Source organism: Thermobia domestica, chromosome 10 (genome assembly GCF_964235325.1).
Source record: "Thermobia domestica chromosome 10, izTheDome1.hap1.1, whole genome shotgun sequence".
In the NCBI taxonomy this organism is placed as follows: Eukaryota; Metazoa; Arthropoda; class Insecta; order Zygentoma; family Lepismatidae; genus Thermobia; species Thermobia domestica.
Genome location: NC_137463.1, coordinates 40,335,434 through 40,348,886, shown reverse-complemented (window position 1 = coordinate 40,348,886; position 13,453 = coordinate 40,335,434). Strand labels below are relative to the sequence as shown.

Genomic DNA, 13,453 nt, shown 5'->3' with positions numbered 1-13,453 from the left:
TAATAATAATAATAAATGAAACAGATTAGACATAAATATTTTACTACAGAAACACAAGAAGACAAATTCACATAAATTAAAAGTAATTGTAGTCCATCGACAGCACTTATTCGATCCGGATCTCAATTTTCATAATGAAATTCACGTATGTGACTCTCAGCTTATCTTAATTCGCCGTAATGCAGTTTAATTGTTTTAATTGGGCGTGATCGGGTGGGGAAGATGGATTATCACATTATCTGCGCTTTACAAGAAACATATGCCGCTTTATGCAGAGTCGTTTTGACATATGATTAGCATCATACTAAAGGCCTGACTACTGTAGGATACATGTTAGTCGATCTCTTTAGTATGGCACTAATTACGCGTCAGAACGCCTCTGCATAAGGCCCATGTTGTTTAGTCTACTTCTACTGAAACAAACTCTGCTTGTAAAATTTCGTCTTTAATTATATTGTTCAAAACACATGGCAAGCATTCAATCAAGTCATTTTGTGTGTCACTTAATTCTCCTTTAAAAGCAGAATCATACTTAAATATATATATATATATATATATATTTTTTTTTTCATACGCTTCTCTTTATATGTTAACAACTCCAAATATTTTTTTGTATCAATGCATGCAGAATTCTCTTGCATTCTGCTCTATTTTCAACATAGGCGTTGGTATTCGTTCCTTAATAACACATTAATTTTCAAAAGACCACTAACATAGAAGATTCTTTAATAGGAACAACGTAACGGAATAAAGGGGCATTAGTTTGCGATAATAGGCGTAGCACCTTTAGAATTGCTTGTCCAGCTTTTGCGTTGCGTTAGAGTCTGCAAAATTAAGCAAAGATGGTACGGAATCGGGCCCTACGTTCACTTGCTCTTTATTTGTTTGACATATCGAATCGAAATCGAAGGTCTCGAGAGAAACGCTTTATGTAGAAACGAAAGTCGATAAGCACTGAGGCCGGTCTCTTTCGCAGGTAATTACCAACACGTTCTCTCGCGAGATTTTCAGAGTAGTTTGGCTGTAGTTCTACTGCCACCTGAGACACTGCTCAGTGAGCCTCCCAGCAGTGCTGCTAACCACGATTTCTTTATCAAACGTTTTTTTCTTTTTCAACTTAGAAAATTATCATACGCTCTGTGCAAGGAAAATAATTTAATTATAAATTATAATTTCTGAAAGTAAATGGATAGGCCGGGCCTCAAGGCCTCTTACGACCCTTCGCCACTGAAGGTATGACATATAATAGAATGAGTAAAAGTTTCGAGCTGTGCTAACCTTTTCAGCAGCAACAACACTCTGTGTACCCGAAGAACGATTTTTACGATATATACGAATACATCACCATGACACAAAAACTAAAGTTATGATTAAACATTGGAAGCATTTCCCTCTCCTCACTCATAAAAACCCATGTGCAGCGTTCTGCCAAGAAGATCCTGTTTCCAGTTTTCTGGGCGTAATCCTTACTGACTACCTAACGCATGATCATAGAGAGTGACTCGGACTTATTACAGAAATCTGCTGCAAAAGCTTTGTGATGATCCGAAGGTAAATCTCCGTGGAAAAATACTCAGAAAAGGTGTTTATCTGTTAGTTCACAAAACTCTCGTTCACAATGTCCATGAAACTTTTAATATACGGAATTCTCAAGAAAGATGCAATTATATTTTTAATGCTTTTTTTAAAAAAATTATGGTATCAAAAATATTAGGTGCCAGTGTATTAAAATCAGGAATGCTCTACTACTAAAGTCGAAGCTAAGTGTCAGAAAACTGTATTTTTAGCAAATTTATACAACAGCTGAAAGAGTGATTGAAAATTGTTTAGGATTAGGATTTTTAGATTTGTGGGTTTTCGGCATCTATGGACATATTGGCCCGTAGCGTTTGATTGATGACGTCCCTCGGCGAGCACACTATTTGGGGAAAGAGAAGGAAGAAAGAATTAGGGAACGAAGGAAGGGCCTGGGACCTATATGTTAGGTACCACCCCGGCATTTGCCTGGTGTGAATGAGGAAAACCCAGAAAAACCTCATTCAAGATGGATGGCTTTTCACACTTTTTCGACTGAGTGCCCCCATCGGGAATCAAACTCGGGACTGTTTACACCGAAGGTGGGAGCGTTAGCGACTACGCTACGCTAGTGATTGCAAATTGAGGCACTGCCATGTTAGCATGTAATTATTATTGTCATTATGAACTTACTAAATATTTATGACCTTGTGTAGTTTGGTGTTAGCTATATGGGTATGTAGGGTGTTCCGGGAATAAATCGACAAACTTCGTATAGTGTTTAAGAGCTCAGTACAAGAAAAAAAGTATATTTGCGACTTGGGTCGGAAGTGCCTAATTACGGAGATGAAGCCAATTTAAGATAATTAGTGATATTGATCGTAGGATGGCTGTACTGAACAAAACAACCGACAATCTTCGCATACGTGTTCAGAACCTTAGTGCAACTTTGATCGGAAACGCCTAATTACAGAAATGGGGCCAATTTAAGGTAACTATTCTGTAGTGAAGGTAACTATTCCACGAATTACTTTCAATCTCCGTAATTAATCGTTTCCGACCAAAGTTGCATATATACACTTTTTCTCGTATTGATCTCCTGAACACGTAGCTATTCGAAGTTTGTCGATTGCTTTATCAAGTATCGCCACCTACGATTAATTTCAAATTATTTAAACTGTCCCTGTCTCCTTAATTAGACTACTTTAACCCAAGTCGAAGATAAACTTTGTTCTTGTACTGATGCCCTAACACTTATGTGTAGTTTAACTGTTGTTTTACTCAGTGTAGCCACCCTACGGCTAATATCACTATTAACCTTGGATCGACCTCTCAGTAATCAGGCGTTTCCGACCAAAGTTACAGATGAACTTTTTCCTTATTTTGGGATCCTGAACACGTATGTGAAGTTTCCGGTTTATACCGTATCAGAAACATCCTGTATATTAAGCACTTACCCGTCATTTTATATGTACAAAAAAAAAAATCTCTAAAAAGGAGAGGTATAAACAGCAGATGCTCGACGTCTCTCTGAATTATTTATAAAGATTGTTAAAGAACTGGTTGATAGGCATATGCATATTAATAATATAAACTAGCTGAACCTGTGCTTTCTACAGTGCGCATCATTCATATATGAGCATGAATCTCCTTGTCATTCCTCACGACATATCTACATGTCCCTTTACAGACACAAGTGAAAGACGTCTTAGTAAAAGTCGGCAAGGGGTACCATAATGGGGAAATTTTTTCGATTATTTTTTCAATGTCTCACACCGTTTGCAAGATTTGAGCCTACTTCCGGTTGGTGTTTCTAATTCATGTATGACCAGTGTTTACTTTTTTCTTGCATGAAGTATGTAATTAGCAAATACATTACATATACAATTAATTATAATGTCAGTAATATATTGGGCAAAACACTCCAAACAATAAAGATTCATCTTACAATGTTAGACTCGAGAAATCGTTTTTCATTATCTTTTGGCCATGAAATAAACGCCTGAGAGATATACAAACCCTACATACAACTATGTTGTGTTGGAATATATAACTCGTAGGATATTATGCTTTAAAAAAAAGAAATTTCAACATTTTCAATGTACCCCTAAAAATGTAATAAAGAAATAAGGGCTATTAAAAAATATTCAATTAGAACCGAACAATCTACACAAAATTTGGAATCAATCAGTGAAAACGGCTAGTTTCTAACACTTGCAGTTTTTGAGCTCTCGTTGTCGAAGTGATTGGAGACAACCATATAAACTTTTATTTGGAGACAAACATAAACCTAGCATTTTAATATATAGATAAATAAAATAGTAGCTTGAATGCATGAGAATCTAAAAAAAACTCCTAATGTGAATCGTCTGATTTTGTAGAGAACATGAATCACGGAACTTTAACCGTGTATGAGATCGATCACGAAGAGAAGACTAGAATATACTGTTTTCTGTTGTAAAAGTAGTTCACTTCGGTAGTAGTAAATTATGCTCATAATTGCTTCGGATTTGTGATCTAATTTTTCATTCATATCGGATTTTCAGAACGTTCTGAAGCAAACTGCTATGCGATGCTGTTTAAATAAAATGCAGATATACGCCTATATATAAAAGCAAACAACAAATCGTATTGTTTCCCTACGTCAGTACCCATGAAGAAAGTGTTTTAAACGTCATCACATACTTGCTTTTTTTAACTCCGAGAAAGTTTCTGAGTCAGACAGAGCATTCAGCCGTCGCGAAAATTTAGTAAGAGATCAGAAAAGAAGTGTTCTCAACAAAGAGGGAAAATTATGTCAAAAAAATTATTGCAACATTATGTGCTAGGTAAAGGCAACTTACCCGTACCCCAGGCAGTGGCGGCGATTGGATGTTAAAAGTGGGGAAGGGGCAAAATATGATCTGAATATTTGTATATCAATGTTAGTTTTCCTGGTTGTTTCTAACACTGTTTGACGAAAGGTTGTATAACTAATAGGTTACTATGTTTATCTGTTAAAATACTGTATATCGTATTTCATATTTTATTAAGTAAACTGACAAGAGCAACGCAAGTAGTACTAGCCCTTTGTACTCTTAAACAAGGAAGGTGTAAGAAGAGATTTGATTCCTTGCTCCTGTCTGGAAACTTGTGTTATCAGATTACTTAATAACAAATTTGCAAAGCAAATAAATAGAAAGGATAAGATTAATCATAGCAATGAATAATGAGGCTTGTTTTGTAGAAGTTATATTGAAATTGGGGATTAATGAATAATTTATATTTTAATTCCACACATGCCATTAAATGTATGTTATTACTCTTAGAAAATGAAAGACAGTAAGTACTAGAAGCATATTGTACGATATTTAAAGAAATACGCAATTGCAATATTAATTGCATTGAATTGCAATTAAAATGCAATTCCTGTAACTTTCTTAACTCCACGGGAAGACAAATAACCAATACATACTCTCGCAACGACAAACTTATATAGCGCCATTTTTTTCTGTGGACCAGTAATTCATACAAAAACTTTACATTTCCAAGTGAAACTACATACATTAAGGGGTTACTTCAAAATGTAACTGTCCCCTCTTGCCCCCCCCCCTAATCGCCACTCCTGCTCTCAGGTGCTGCATGACAAAAGTAAGACAAAATATCAAGTTTGAATTTCGTTCCCTAATGAAGGAATATTTGTATAACATGATAACATATTGACTTCCCCATTTTTTCAGACATTTTCCTTGTGACTACGTGGTTAGTGCAGTAGACTCGGGCTCAAATCCAGCTGGAAACTCATGTGGTTCGGATCCCACATTAAGCTATAGGTTCACATTCATGTTAAAAGGGATGTTTAGCTTTTAAAACAACCATTTACTCTATAATCATGAGAAGTTAATAATTACAGAAAAGAAATAACCAGTGATCGAAGTGATACGATATGCCATGAAGTGAGTGTTATGCCATATCGCCTCTGTCTTTTCAGTGATGAAGGCATACCGCCTCTAGTTTTTCAGTGATGAAGACATACCGTCACTGGAGAGTAGGTGCTAAATATCTTTAATAAATCCATTTTTATCTACAGTAATTGACGAGTACCTTTGCACGTAAAAATATTTTCACGTCCTTTCAACAATTAAATTCCTTTGTTGATTTAGATCAGATTTCTTAATTTTCCGTGATATTTTAAAAAAAAATGTACTCAGTGCGTACAGTTACTTCTATTTATACTGCATATCAATGGCGGATTTAGCTCTGGGCTAGGTGGCCTAAGCTCCCGTTTTTTGAGTGACAAAAATAACCTAAGTTATATTTTTGACAGTCTATAGTAAACTCAAATTTATCATAGTTTGGCAGCGGCGCAAATCTTTCTTCAACACTAAGGGAGGAGGGGGACAAGTAAGACCGTTTCCTTTTTTTTTTTTTAAGCGATGCTCAAAATATTTGTGAAGTTGAAAAACAATCCTGTGGAGGATCAGGGAGCAGAGTTGTCTTTAACATTGGGAGGCGGGCAGATTTGAGACTTATTCTGGGGAGGGGACATCAATTTCATCTCACTTTCCTTTGTGGCAATCGGACACAAATCATCACATTTTTTCCTGAAATACACATTTGAAATCGGATTATTGATCCCCATAATTCCAAGATTGGGGAAACATGTCCCCTTCATCTCCCCGGGATTTGCATCAGAGTAGTTTGGGTTCTGGCAGGCCCCTAGTTTTTACCTTCTAGATCCACCACTGTTATATATATATATATATATATATATATATATATATATATATATATATATATATATATATCAAAAAGAAACTCTCACTAGTTCGGGTTATTTACCTACATGTACGATTTCAACTTTGTTCCAGTGCAAATTTGAAGGTAAGCATTAATATGTATACCTAGGCAGTATATTATTACGTTTTTAGATGACAGAAGGAAACTTATTATCACAAATCGTCTAAAGAATAAAAATGTAATTCTAGGCAATATATTTTGTATTGAACAATATTAAATTATTCCAGAGTCTTGAAGAATCGGAATGAAGGAAGGACTTTAAAAGGAAGAATGTGTCACGAGAAGTAACATCAAGTTGACAGATGATTCTGACTTTAAAGTGTTTGATGGAGATCCACAGGTACGAAAACGTATAAACCAAATATGTAGGTTCTAAGAGAGTGAGTAAGTTTTGAGTAGTTTTCATATTTCTGCCTTCTCCCTTGTAGGATTCTACTTTACACTTTTCCGAACTTTCTTTCTTGTGATTAAATTGTTCGTTTTCTGACCTTTCATACGAAGATCCTGGTTTAGTTTCTGGTGGGAGTATATGATTCGGATAATATAGTTAACACAAATTATTTCCCTGACTGAAAAATAAATATAATAACATACAAACTACTACTTGGAGGCATGGCTTTGCTTAATTCCCCCCTAAATCTTACTTACTATAGTAAAGTATATGAAATATCTTGCTGAATTTTCACATTTTCAGGCAAAGCCCCCCCGAAAGTTAGCAAAGCCCCCTCCGAAACAAAATCGTAAATACGCCACTGGAGGTAAGTATTGTTTTTGATATATCATAGAGATGTATTGTGCTTTATCTGTTGTACTAATTGAAAAATACATGAATAACATTAATCTTATTTATTGAATCATTTGTTGTGTTGTTACTAGATAATTTTGTAGTGTGGAATCTGTACAGCTAGTTGATCCATGTATTCTCTTGAAAAGACCTTAGGTGAAAATAATAGGGAGAAGCTGATGATATCGTGACATAAGTAATTTTGTATTAGCAGCTACCACAACTTAACCGTACGTGGAGTTGGAAGGTTACACATTAGGCAATGGGAAACGTAGAACCCTTCCAACTCTACGACTGATTATGACATGATAGTTACTAATATAAAATTACTTATATCATGATATTACCAATCTTTACCCTATATTTTTAGCACTGGTACATATGTTCCTGTGTCTTTAACTGATTGCTATTTAACTTGCTATTTTAATGTCTTTCTTGCCCTAACAATTACCAAAGATAAAAATATGCTGTTTGCTGCAACCACTGGGAAATCTAAAACTTAAAAAAGAACTTATTTAAAAGAACATCTATATGTACTCAATTAATTGTCTACGGAATATCAAGTCGGTATTAAAGTGTATCCATATGTTTTTCAACATGTCCTCTGTCACTTTTGCTATTGCTCCTTATTCTTTCTTTTAGTGTCAGAAAAAAATTATACGTGCCAGACGTTGCATAAATCCTGTCCTGAACATAACCCCAGAGAAAGTAGTTAGGAGTGTTAAATCTGGGGATTGCGGCAGCCAAGATACTTGTCTATTTACCTCAGTCCAATGCCCAGGGAAGGTTTAATAGAAAAACATACGAACAAGTGTATTTTAATGAGGAATGCCCAGTCTAATTGCCGAATAACACTCGGTTGAGTGTTTTTATTATTATTATTATTATTATTATTATTATTATTATTATTATTATTATTATTATTATTATTATTATTATTATTATTATTATTATTATTATTATTATTGGGATGCTAGGTAATTCGCCAATATGCTTTCAATAATGGTAGCTTCATTCAATAAGAAAGGGCCAATACATTGACGCCCGCAGCGGAGGGAAGTTGAATCTCCTGGATTTCGAAAGGTGTTTAGTTTTTGGAAGTAAGTATTTGTCAAGACAAAATATTACTAATTTGCTTACTCACATACTATAGTATTTAATATATGAAGTTTGACAATTAAGTTCGCGAACTCGTCCCATAAAATGTGCTACATACCTTATTGCTGCATACTGGTGTAATCAGTATACAGTGGACGCGGTGGCTCAGTGGTAGATCATTAACCTCTGGTACGTGGGGTCCTTGGTTCGATTCCAGCCCGCGCCAAGTGAACTTTGTGGTGAACAAACATAATGTGTGTGGGTTTTCTCGGGAAGTTCTCCCGTTTCCTTCCATTTTCTTCATTCCATCATTTCATTCATTTCTGATAATCGCCATCTCCTTTAGCCTAGCCGGCATAACCGTGGGACGTAAAACTTAAATATTTTATTTCATTTTTGATGTAGGCTTTTTGGTGTTGGTTTTTACAGGATTTTTCCCGTTTATGTCCATTTTCTTCATTTCCCTTATTATCATTATTACCATCTCCATTAGCCTCGGGCCCTAAGGATGGAATGTTAAACTTACAAGTTGTATTATTTGCTTGTAACTTTCTTCAACTACAAGCAAATAAATTGGTAGTTCTCAGATGAAACAGATAAAATGGATCAAGATCGAAAAGTATCACATAAAATAAGTAAACAGATATAAGAACAAATAAATGTTGTTAAGTAAAAGAAAAATAATAACAAGAGAAGAATTTTGTGAAATCTTTGAATATTGTGCCGTGTAGATACACAGCAATACTCATATTATTACTGAACATAAGATAGCATTCATTTCTTTTCCTTTTATTTACTTTTTCTGTTTAAATACTTTGAGCCTTTACGTATAGTAAGGCCGACTTACGTAAGTAATGCGTTCAACCTTTATGTAGCTTGAATTTTACGCAAGTCGAATTTGTAAATTGCTTAAGTGTAACTTCGTAAGAAACGGTAATATTTATTAGTTGGTTGCTTGCTTTACAGTTTAGTGTCTCGTTCACCAGCAAGACTATATGATACATAAATCTACATCTTAACGTTTGGTCCGAACCACATCTCCTTCTATCGAGAACCAAACCCAATTCTCGCGCACCGAAACCACATAAGCTAATCATATTGCAACGAGGGAGTTCTTTGATCAAGATCGGTCGGATGGTTCAAGAGTTATTAAGCCACTTTATATATATAAATATATATATATATATATATATATATATATATATATATATATATATATATATATATATATATATATATATATATATATATATATATATATATATATATATAGTGGCTTAATAACTCTTGAACCACTATATATATATACACAGTGAAACCTCTCAATAGCGGACACCAATGGGACATGAAGTTTTGTCCGTTACTGAGAGGTGTCCGCTATAGAGAGGTTACAGAAGTTTAATTTCTCATAACGGTAATTGTATGCTGTAATATTAGTAAATACATTTTGTATTAGCGTAAATACGTAAAATTCAATATGAAAATACTCTTATTTAGTACACATTTGTATTACTGGGAGGGATGAAGGAGAAATTCATTTCTGTTAAATCATATTATTGCTGGGCAATGTTTAACGAAAAAGGCATGCTCTTTCCTCTACAACTCATTAGCAAGTGTCCTCTAAAAATCCTCAGCACGATTGCAGAAGAAACATGTGTATGTGTGTTTGTGCACTGGCGCTGTATCTTCGTTGACAGTATGGATGAAAAGGCAAGCTGTTGGGGGTGCATATGTTTATTGACCCAGGCCCAACCACAAAGAATATCCTTTTAGAGAAAATGAAAAAGGAAGCCGGGAAAACTCCAACCCACACTTGTTCCAGTATCATGAGTAAAAGAAAAAAGTTTCTTTTCAAAAAAGTAAGAGAGGAAATATTGCTCGTTGAAAATGTTATTGTAAAACAATGTTTGTTTTGTTATCTATGAAACTGTTGGTAAAGATGCAAGGTCCAGACGAAAAGAATTCAATTTCTTAGGGAAGGGAAGATCTTTCGCATAGAATTCCTGGCCTTACGACTAACCCTGCATAAGTGTTATTGCTTATTCGAAATTTTCTAGGATTTCCGCCAGAAAGCAGTTTATTGCGAAAAAAAAAAAAATGCAAGTTCAGCTGTTCTGTTTGATGGTTCACTCATGAGAGATACACTTATGGAGAAAAGATTGTAATATATCGTTATGAAGAGGTTATTGAAACGTTTGGGAAAAAAAGGACTGTCCGCGTCCGTATCTGAGAGTGTCCGTTAAGGGAGGTTTCACTGTATATATATATATATATATATATATATATATATATATATATATATATATATATATATATATATATATATATATATATATATATAGTTTGTTTGCTTACGTGATTTACGATAAATAAATAAATTTCTTGTATCAAATTAAACCAAACCAAACCATAGTTGAATTAAAGAAAAACTTGTGCATGTGAAATGTTGCATGTGTCCCCAATATTTAAAAGCTAACGACGCCAGTGAGTACTATTGCAGTTAGGAAGTTCGGTTTCTTCCTGGACGAGACCTTGCACACATTGTAACTGACTAAGTGCTAGCTGGTGCTAAGATAGTCTGTTATAAAGAGCCAGTGGTGCCCACCCCCTTATGTCCATGACGAACCCTCCCCCCCCAATTGTCTATCCATAGGTGTTCTTTCATGAAAAAAGAATCTTTTCGATTAATTTTTACACCCCTCAAACATATTTATATAGATTTTTACCCCCCCCCCAAATATTTCAATGACGCAGTTTGCGTCATAGCCCCCCTTTGTGGTCACCCCTGTAAGGAGCTCAAAATGAGCGGGTGGAATGATCATTGGATGGAAAGACTTACAGAAATGACATATTTCAGACGCAATCTTAAGTACGAGCAGCATAATGATTAATTATTTAAAGCTCCATCGAAATAGATTAAGAAGATCCGACTTTAAGACATATGTTTGTCTGTACAAGTAGGATTACCACCATCGTAGATATAAATATAGTAGGATATTTTCAAGCAACATGCAATCATCCTCTCTCACAACAACCAGGTTCTTCTGCAGTAGTAATATTGCATTAGAAATTCATGCATATATAAAAATAATCAGAGATATGTTGCTACTCGTCCGTCATATGTCTAGTTTATATATGTATTTTCTATATGAGTGTGAATGAATTTGTAGGTAGGGGCGGCTCTACAATGTACTTACGAAGTCACATGCCTTACCAATTCATATGAAGAAAAATGATTTTTTTTTAAATATGGACATTTATCACTGCAAATGACAGGAAAAACCGAACATATATTTAATATTTTATTTAGTATTTAGTTCTACAATCCTGATTAATGTGCATTGGAAATAAAGTGTAAGTTGTGATTCTTGATGTTACCCTCTGTTCATAGTTCTGACTTGGATATTTCTAGCATTCACCCGCCTCACAGAACAGTCCTTTAAACATGTCTTACGTACAACTTGATTACACTTTACCGTAACTGAAAACTTCTGTATTTTACCTCCTTGCAACGGGCTGCAAAAAAAGAAATTAAGGGGAGCCTGCAAGTTCTGTGGTCACACGTGCTGAACACAATGAAGGTGGGTGAGATTTAATCTGATTCTCACAGGAAAAGTCTGACACGTATTGTACCAAAGATGAGGGGGATTCCGCAATTTGCGTAGGGTATCTAGTTCGATCCCGGCTCTCTTCAAGTAAACTTTGTAGTGAACAAATATTGTGTGCGTGGTTGTTCTCGGGGTTCTTTTGTTTCCTCGCACTTTCTTCATCTCACCACTTAATTCATTATCAAATATAACCATGGGGCGTTAAACTTCTTTTTAAAAATTAAATGTTTTCCTCTTCTTGAATTAGGGCCTACTCGAATTATTTGTGCTGAGCACAGTATTTAAAATTAAGTTAAATAATTCGTATGTAAGACATATACAGGATATAAGCCACTAGCGCAAACCCCTAGGGGGATGAGGGGGACATGTCCCCTCCAATTTTGGAACTGGAGGGACTGTCCCCCCAATAATCCGATTTGAAATGTGTTTTTTGGGGGGAAAAATGTGATTTGTGTCCGATTGCTACAAAAGAAAGTGGTATTAAATTGATTTCCCCCCAGAATAAGCCTCAAATCTGTCCGCCTCCCAATGTTGGAGACAACTCTGCTCCCTGATCCTCCACAGGATTGTTTCTCAGCTTCACAAATATTTTGTTATTGTGATTTGCGTCGCAAATAATTTGCGCCGCTGATATAAGCCTATGACTATGCAATGATAAATTCGTTCATTTTTCCCCTGTGATATTTGTGTCTCACAATTGATGGACACTCCAAAGCTGGGAGTGCAGGTGAAAGCGGTTTCGCCACCACTGCCGATGTGATTTCTCTCTTGTAGAAGTCTTGAGCTCCCGCTATTTCTAAACTACTTCTTTTTAAGGCTATTTTTGCAACTAAACTCTCTTATTATAGTCGCACACAGAACATGCAAATAGTGACAATTTAATTCTTGTTAAAAAGGAATGTTTGCTTACCTATACACTAACTACCAGTTGCTCTCGCCTTTAAGTTATTCTTGTCAAACAATGAACTTTGCTAGACGACTGTGGCGTTGATAGCTACATTCCTGAACTTCATTCTACGGATTGAGCAGTATGTTTGTCACGATGCACTATATATTCACATTGTGTGTTCTTTCAAGACAGATTTTAATTTTGCAAAATTTTCAAAAAGTGTATGGCACTAAATCAGGATTAGTTGATTGGTAAGTTTCAGAACTCTCTTCTGGTTTAGAATCTTCCCTCAAGAACCGCAACTGCATAATTTAATGAAGAAACCAACTTCTTTATACTCTTTAGCTAGTTTATCCTATAACTCGTATCTATCTTCGACTACGTAATATATTGCATTCATCTTCATTATTGCTTTCTTTTTCACGTAAGATGCAACAGATCATCCAGATTGGCACATCGATCTAAATTACGTAACATCACTAAGGTACTACAAAATGCTTCTATAAGCTTCTCTAATCTTAGCACAATAAGCAACTGTTTACCTTAGATAGCTCACGTTTTATAGCCATCAATATTGGTATTAGCAATCAATTAAGACATCAATGCAAACCCATATTTATTCCAGTGGTGCCCACCCCCCCTCATGTCCATGACGCACCCCCCCTCAATTGCCTATCCGTAGGTGTTCTTCCTTGAAAAAAAAATCTTTTCGATTAATTTTTACACCCTCTCAAACATATTTATATAGATTTTTAACCCCCCCCAAATATTCCAATGACG

The 13,453-nt window shown here is 35.2% G+C and overlaps 1 protein-coding gene across 5 annotated transcripts in view; it reads left to right on the top strand.

Annotated features, from left to right (window-relative positions):
- Nucleotides 1–13,453, top strand: part of LOC145662461 (uncharacterized) — a 153,483-nt gene that overhangs the window by 51,845 nt on the left and 88,185 nt on the right. For all 5 annotated transcript variants that reach the window (XR_014127049.1, XR_014127048.1, XR_014127046.1 and 2 more), the window contains exon 3: nucleotides 6,522–6,634. The gene's annotated coding sequence lies outside the window, so the exon portion shown is untranslated. The remainder of the gene's footprint in view (nucleotides 1–6,521; nucleotides 6,635–13,453) is intronic.